The sequence below is a fragment of the Cyanistes caeruleus genome, chromosome Z (assembly GCF_971803275.1).
Source record: "Cyanistes caeruleus chromosome Z, bCyaCae1.hap1.1, whole genome shotgun sequence".
Lineage (NCBI taxonomy): Eukaryota > Metazoa > Chordata > Aves > Passeriformes > Paridae > Cyanistes > Cyanistes caeruleus.
Genome location: NC_141732.1, coordinates 63,417,800 through 63,426,180, shown reverse-complemented (window position 1 = coordinate 63,426,180; position 8,381 = coordinate 63,417,800). Strand labels below are relative to the sequence as shown.

Sequence of the window (8,381 nt, the reverse complement as noted above, 5' to 3'; positions counted from 1 at the left end):
TTCATGCTATTCTTAAATAAATTTGAAAAATATCTTAATATATTTTACTAAGATCACAGTTACAGCTTTATGTAGTGGCTGGTTAATGAGTACTACATGATGAAGGATATTAATATTAGAACAAAATGATTTAATTATCATTTGGTAGGAAGCATGAACAGAAACACACTGCAAATTGCTCATTTTCAATAAATTACAACTTACCAAGACCAAAGGACCTTTATAGCATTAAGAGATGCAGTCTCCAAAATATACAAGTAAGTAAAAAGAATACTTTCAATACTTTTGGCTACTATACTAATATCACTAGAATCTGGCCTATTCCTATGCTAATGAACAGAATTTCATAAGGAACAAGTCTACAATGGCATTTCCACCCTGACTTCCCTGGATATTCATAGTAGAAAGAATTTTAATGTGCTTTTGCCCTCCTTTAACATAAGCAGTTTTGTTTCAGTTAATGAAGTAAAACCTTAGATTTTATTACAAAACAAATATAACCGAGAGAAAACAAAACCCTGCTGGATTTGCAGAGAGCTGGAAGTGTTTCTGAAAGATGTATCTTTGAACCATATGTGTAGGTTGCATACCCTACCCTACTTTTTCAGGAAGAGATTTAGATTATCACTGAACAGGACATTGCATGAAGAGGAAAGAAAAAACAAGTCTTGTGTGGGTAGTCACTGTTTTTCTATCAGAAGGGATACTATTCTTGAGAAGGCAAATGTAGCTTGATATGCTAGGTACTTCAATCATGCAATAGTTAGCATCAAGGTCCTTTTGGAACTGTTTTTTATGGGAATATAGAGCCAGATTTATCATACATGCTGTAATCTGCTAAAGCCATGCTCTGACAAGTGGAAGAAGTGACAGGTTAGAGATGTCAGTGTAGATCAAGTTCTTGTACTACTCTTTTTGGTGAAATTATAGTCTCACAGGTACTACAGGTCACTTACTCAGGTACTACTACACTTACTACAGGTAATAAGAGCAAACCTGGGGCAGCAGACCCTGCTCCCTTCTGTACTTTTCCTGCATGGAGCCAACAGCAGCTGTGACATTTTCCAGCTCAGAATCCAGCACAATCCAGCACTATACAGATATACAGATATACAGATATACAGTATGTGTTCCATACTTGTCTCTACCAGGTATGTTTTGACACAGCATAATTTGCAAATTTTAACCATGATTTTTATAAGATAATGGGAGAATAACATGGGGAAGCCCAAAGGACTGTGAAGTTAAATCTGTTGCCAGAAAGCATCATACTACTGAAGTAATTACTGTGATTACTATGTCCAAAATGATACTTCTGGGTCAGGACACCTCTCCTGATTTTCCATTTTTGACCTACCCCAGCTGCATCTTCACTGTGGTTCTATTGTGCTCCAGAATAGAAGGGAAGAACAGCAGCTGGGGGTTAGTCTTGCACTAGTCCAAGCTGTTGTATGTAACTGGAGTATTTTTGCTTTTTCCTTAGCCTCTGATATTGGAAGGAACACTAAGTTCACCATAAGATACACATGTATTCCCAGAATTCTGGAGATTTGACTCGGATTTCTGCTATTGGATGAATTAATAACATGATCTTGGTGAGCTCCAGCCACTGTAGAGCAGCATATGTTTCAAATCTATGTGGCCCCACTAGCAACTTTTTTGAGAAACCATCCCTTTGGGTTTTCTTCCTTTAAGTGGCCTTCCTGCATGTGCTGCCTCTCCACTCTCAGCCACAGTCATGGCAGAGTCATTGGACTCTTCCTGTGAACTACAACCAGATCCTTCCCGTGTCACATGGAAGGACTTTGGAAGAGCACAGAAAGGGACAAAACTACTGGTCTCTACTAAGTGAATAAAGATAGCTAAGTAAACACCTCTGCAGCACTACAGAGGGTAAGTGCATCCAAGTATCCTGTTCTCAGGGGCAATGCAAACCTGAGCACTAAATGCACCAGCCATTGAAACACCTTTAATGGAAGCTATCAGGGACAACCAAACACCTACAGCTCCCATTTCTCTCCTGTAGCACATTTTATTGCTCCCAGATGTGCATGATGGTTGGCTAAGAAGAAGAGGCAGATAACCTTGTACCTGCTGAAATTGTGACCCTAAAAAATAATTTGGAAGACCCTTTCATTCACATTCTTGGAAGCCTGATTCCTTGGAAAAGTGCGAAGCTGAGATATGGGTATTATTCTTGTTCTGTTGTCTTAGAAAATAGAATACTGTGAGAGGATAAACAGAAAATTAACTATTTACTTCTGTCTTATAAAAATTATGCTGATATCTCCCACAATGGACATTTTATGATATTTAGCTGCTATCTGCATTTAGATATAGTTTTATTTTTTTACCCAGTGCTCAGGCACGCTCATATTTACAAATAGCGGGGGACATGGAGCTCTTTTTTGGTTCTTTGTGTTCCCACTTCTTGTTGTTTTCTTATTGTAGTTGTGCTTTTGAAAGGTGCATGGATGTTTCATGTAATTTCTGTCTTAAGTGATACTTAAGAATGTGCCTGTGTTGGCACTGCAATGACACGGGTGACATGTACTCTAGCATAAAAGGAGAAAATAGTACATTCTTCTCTAAATTCAGATCAAGTGAAAAGCTCATGTCCAACTAATTAACAGTCTTACACTTTGCTGATGTTTTGGGTCACAAGTGTGTGACGAAAATACAAAAGCGGAGTGATTTTTATTTTTTTTGTTTTGTTTTGTTTCCTCATTAAGTAAAATGCATTACAGACAAATTTTAAACTAGTCTATAAAAAGCATAAAGACTGGATTAAAATCTGTGTTTTTGTTGTGGAAATTTTTTTTCTGCAAACACCAAAGCTGACTGTGTTATCGCATGGATGGCAGCACATCTGCTTTTCCAGGCACTGATACTTGTCATGACAATTGTCATAACAGCATGAGTTTTAACTCTTTGAGCTGAAATGCTAACCATTGTATATCTGTCTCAACCTGTCTTTTTGGCCAAGGACTAGCATGGGAAAGATTCTGAAATGAAATAATAAATTATTTCAAATTATGAACCAGAGAAAAAAGCTGACCTTGACACTATGGCTATTTAAAAAACCTGAAACACATTAAGGTTCCCGTGATTCAGAAAAGAAGCTTTTTTATGTGGTAGGAGACAGGTTTGGGGTGTTTTTAATGTAGGATTTGTGTTTCTACCATTTTCAGAACAATTTATCTTATCCATGTCAAGCTTGTTATATTCTCTTTTTACTAAAATCCTGTGTCCAAAATGGGGTATAGCAAAACTCCTAGACCTTGTTCTTAATGAGCAGCAGAACCTGAGGAGGGTAAGAAGAGCACTGTGAATAAAATCCAATATCAAATAACATCAAACAGTATCAAATCCAGATCTGCAAGGCATAATGTTGGTGTATGTTAGTGTTGGAGCACTTGACAGCAGTTACCATTGTATGAAGAATACACTTTGAAAGCCTTTTTTAAAAGAAATAAAAACTGTCCAGAAATAAAGCCTTATTCCTGGTGGAAAATTACCATTACATTTCAAGTCCTTTATCCATTCTTCCCTTTCACCTCTAAAGGGAACATAAAGAAATATGTGAGCAGAAAGAAAAGGAGAGATTTCAAGTAACTTGCTGAAGGCCATGCAATAATTAAGTGGCGAACTGGAATGAAATTCACAATACTGTAACTGCATCTCAGTGATTTGCGTGGAAGACAGCCACTTCTTACTGAAATCTACTGCAATGCCTTGTCCTATTTGGTTTTGAAACTCTCAGAATGGCTTCCCTAAGCAGATGCAGTATTCATGAGGCACCATTTGCTGTACACCTCTAAAACATAAATGGTAGGGCAGATAGTTGTTCACATATTACTTTTGGCTGTCTTAGTTTTTTTAATTTTTGCTGATATAGAACACTGGACAAAATTTGCATTGGAAGGTATTTTCATGTTCTATTGGTAAGACAAAATGGAATAAGGGAGTTTGATGTAATCTGGAGAAGTTAATTTACATAAACCACTTCTCCCTTGCCATTAAATACAAACAGATGGCACCTTGTTGTTCTATCTACTCATTTTTCAATATCTGAGGAATTTCAGGATCCAGCATCTGAGAATTTTAACACTGGTGCCTCTTCTGTTCAATTATTTGTGTTATGGATATTTTAGCAGGAACTTTGTTCTCATTTTATTAACAATTAAATATTAAATAGGAAATTGTAGCAAACATTCAGTTCTCATTCAAAATAACAGAGTTTTATACTGGAAATTATTATTAATGTAAAATAAAATGGATATAAATTTCATATATTGTTGAGACAAAAGAAATTACACAGGATAAAAAAGCAAAGTCCTGGTGGCCTTGTAATAAACAGAAACATACCAATTAACACCACATATAAACTTTGCTTTTCAAATTGTTGTTTTTGACAGGGTTGGTGAGTCAACACAAGTTTTTAAGTGAGAGAGGCTGGAGAGGAAAGGTTTGAAATCTGATAGTAAGCCAGGTTATTTTTATGTAACCTCTCTTGAGCAGTTAGGCTGTATTTTAGCTTAAAGTGTAACACTTGCAGAAACTAAATCTCAAATATTTTCCTGGTCTTCTGTTTGTTTTGACATATCTTTCAAAATAGGTGTATGAGAATAAATAAGCTGGGGTAATGTAGGCTGTATCTGTTCACTGTTTCCCCTTGTAGAGTCTGAATAATTCCTTGAAAGATTTGACCTGGTTTTGCAATGTCTCAGTGGTGTGTCTTTACAGTTCCATGTTGTAAAATTTCACCCAGGCCAGAGGTAGCTTTGAGTAATGGGAGGATGTTTCTGGGAGATGTGATTTGGGATAAAACTGGTGTAACATCATAACCGGGAAGGATGTCCTCTCTTCCTGGGGATGGGATCTTCTTGTCTGATTAGTGCCTGGCCAATGGTCCTCATAGGGCATGCTGTTCCAACAGCTTGTGATCTATATACCATGGCAAAACCTGCATATATGTGCATTCTTCAAAAGCAATTTTTAATATAAAAAAAGAGTGAGAATAATCTCAGGTTAGTTTGGCAGGACTTGGCTGAGTGTGAGCTTGAACACCCTCTGTTTCACCTCCATTGTAGCATTTGTTCCCCTCTAAGACACTTATATTTCTATGTATGCAATGTAGGAGTGGCCCAAATTGCCTTCTCTTGACGGTGTACTCACAGTGCAATTTGGACCATGCACTCCCCTGTGCTTGGGTGCAGTCCCCGTCTGGGAGGCCGCAAGATGCTCCTGGGGATTCGTGTACAAACCTGTGCTGGATACCCTTTCTATGTCCAAAATGGGAATTACAAAGGCCAGTCTCTTTTTGAACTGTTTTCTGCTGCTTGGATCCAGACACCCAGAGGCTGCCAGTCCCAGGCAGCAAGTGGCTGCCAGTGGCACCAGTTTGTCCCTACCTGCCTGGCAGCAGTGTGAGAAAATGCCTGAAACCAATGGATATATGGGAATGTGCCTGCAGGCAGGTTTGCAGCTAATGTGCAGCATGATGTACGCAGCTGCTACATTTGGTGTCTTCTCTGCATCCAGGAATATTTCATTTCTCACCTAATGAAGCTTCTTCCTGTTGGGCTTTACAATGTGGCAACTCTGCATGTGTAGAGTTGTAGGGTAGCAGAGAGGGGTGTCCACATCTAGACCCACCCAGGCAGAACAAATGTGTCTGAAGGCCTCATCAAAATAAAATTGTAGAAGTTATGAAATTAGCAGATAGGTTTGTAGCCAGCCCAGGAGATTTTTGCCATTGTGTTTTCCCAGCTGTCTTCCCCAACTTTAGTTAGAACGTATCTAGCGTTTCCATGTGGGAACTTGGGTGCCCCAGCTATCCCACAATGTTTGCAAAGCTTCTTACTCAACCAGGTTATTAAATTGTTCTGGATTAACTTTTTTTACCTCTTTCTTTTTTCGGAAAGGAATGGGTGTGTACGTGATATTTTTTGTTTCCTTTTTTCTTTAAATTTAACCTGGTTAATTTCACTGGATGTACTTATGCTAAACATCTCAAATTGGTTGCATAAATCCAACCTGGGGATCAAGGACAAATTGACAAGAAGAAACCCGTATCTTCTAAACTGATTTAGTTGCTAGAGACAGTGACATTGAAAAATCCATCTTTTGTTGTTAATTAATTAAAATAGATACCTACACTTTAATCCTTTAAAGTGTCTACCTATAGCAGCTGAATCCAGATTGCATTTGTCTATATCAGCTTTAAAAGAATAAATAAGGATTAAAACCTACAGAAGGCACACAAAAATAATGCATAGATGTTATAGCATGATAACCATTCCATGTGCACTTTTACCTGTTCTTCACATTTCATAAGCACCTATCTAGAGATTTTCATCTCTGAAGTGCTGCTTAGATGTGTGCTTCTTTCAAGTAGATACATCAGTTTTACAGATGGGAAAACTGAGACGACAAGAGAGATTTAATAATTTGCCTGAATAAAAAAATGCTGTAAGAAATTTTTCTGAATCAAGCAGTAGCTCATACTCTTCTCCCATGGAGAAAAACTGCATTCTTGTGCCAGGACCCTCATCAGCCACAGATGGAAAATGTGTGCATTGTTTACCTGCAGCGCCCTGGGGAGTGGTGGGTGGCTCCAGCACTGAGTTAAAACTGTGATATTCAGAAACAGGGAACACTGGAGGCTGTGCCTTTGCCAGTGGGTTTGCACTGCTCTTCTGTGCTGTGCTACAGTGCAGTGCTCATGTCCTCACACAGTGTGTGGCCAGGCCTTGGCTGTCCTCCAAGTGCATACTGAAGCCAGTTGTGCTTGTCTGTGCAGGCAGGCATGCCCAGAAAAACCTTCGTTTTTGTTGCTAAGTCTGCTCTTAAGCCACTTGTGATATTTTCTGTCCTGTGATTGAAAACGTGATTGCAGCACATACAGTTGTACATGAGCTAACTTTAATTTAGCTAGCTTGGATATTAATAGCTACAAAATTGTACTCTAGGCTATAGATATCCTCCAGGGAACCTGGCAGATTACACAGTAAGTAGGTGTATATCTTTGCTGCTAACTCCACTCATGATACCTTGAGTACAGCTACAGGTGCTGCAGATGTATCTCCAGTGTGTGAAAAAACATTACCTTAGTCTGAGCAGGGGTTTTGAATTGTAGTAGTTATGCTCAGGTTATCCTGACTTCTGAAGTACGGTATATATTTGTTCTGTATAGGGATTTATACAGCAGTAGGGAGCATAGGATCGTGAGCATCTTCTGGCTGTGTGTATAGGAATTGACTCTCTGAGGGTAAAGTGTGCCATGTGTGAGCTCCTGAAACATACACTGTGCTGGGCTGAGACTGAAAAAGGAAACATCACTCCCTGCAGCAGAGATCACAATGTTGTGATAGTTAAACACCTGGAAAGCTCATGCCATTGTCTTGGACTAACTCCTGCAAGAACATTTGTTCTTGTCCTGTGCTTAGCATTTGTGCTGGAAAAGCTCTCAGTCCTTGAGGAAAAAAAAAATCCTTTTAGATATTACCTAGGCTTTCTGTCTCTTGATAGGTAAGTTTTAGAGTCTAATAAACTATTCCCTTTCTTTATGAGGACAGCCTTGATATGCTAATGATACTAAGGGGATAATGGTATAGAAAAATTTTTGTCATTAACATTTTCTTTCATGACCTGGGCATGTGACATTACAGCTTTTGAGGGGGACCTGGAGGTACATATGAACCGTGTCTGTAATTTGCAAGGATAGAAAAGGATGATACCTTTTGCAGGCAATTGGTCATTACTTGCAAAAGGTAATAAGGGGGAACATAGTATTCCAAGAAGTATAAAAGCACTCTAAATAATAAACTGGATCAGCCTTTGTTGGACATGTTCTTTTAGTAAGGGAAGACTGATCCCACCATTTAAAAATAGTCTGTAATCCTTTTCTGTGTTTGAAAAGTTTGAACTTGTTCATCCCACTCCTCTATTTTTGCCTTTTGTAAATTAAATGTCCTAGCCAAATAGTGAAAAGCAATGGCCCAGATATCTTAAACTGTCTCTTTTTATTTTTTACATAGCAGGTATTTTTCCTCCCAGATTTTAGAATGATTACTTATTAATTACTTATGTTACTGTTGCTTCAAATTTCTATGTGTACAGGTATGTGTACAGGAAGAAATAAAAACATAAAAGTTGAAGTTACAAATGTCAAAGACCATGCCTCTGGAAGCATTTATGGGCCTGTATGAACATGTGTCCTTCTTCAAGCAAAGTGAATTGATAAAAACAATAATAATTTCAGAGTAAAAGCAAAATGCTTGAGGCATTTCTGTGGCAAACTGGCAGAATTTAGTCATGTAGTAAGGTCCTTGGCATACAATCCTGTTGGAAACCGATAAATAGAAACTTCTGCAGGT

The 8,381-nt window shown here is 38.3% G+C and overlaps 1 long non-coding RNA gene across 1 annotated transcript; it reads left to right on the top strand.

Annotated features, from left to right (window-relative positions):
* Positions 1 to 1,063: 1,063 nt before the first annotated feature.
* LOC111941519 (uncharacterized) lies at positions 1,064 to 1,578 on the top strand. The gene is made up of 2 exons (XR_002870085.2): positions 1,064 to 1,151; positions 1,484 to 1,578. It is a non-coding gene; the product is annotated as an uncharacterized LOC111941519 (long non-coding RNA).
* Positions 1,579 to 8,381: the final 6,803 nt, after the last annotated feature.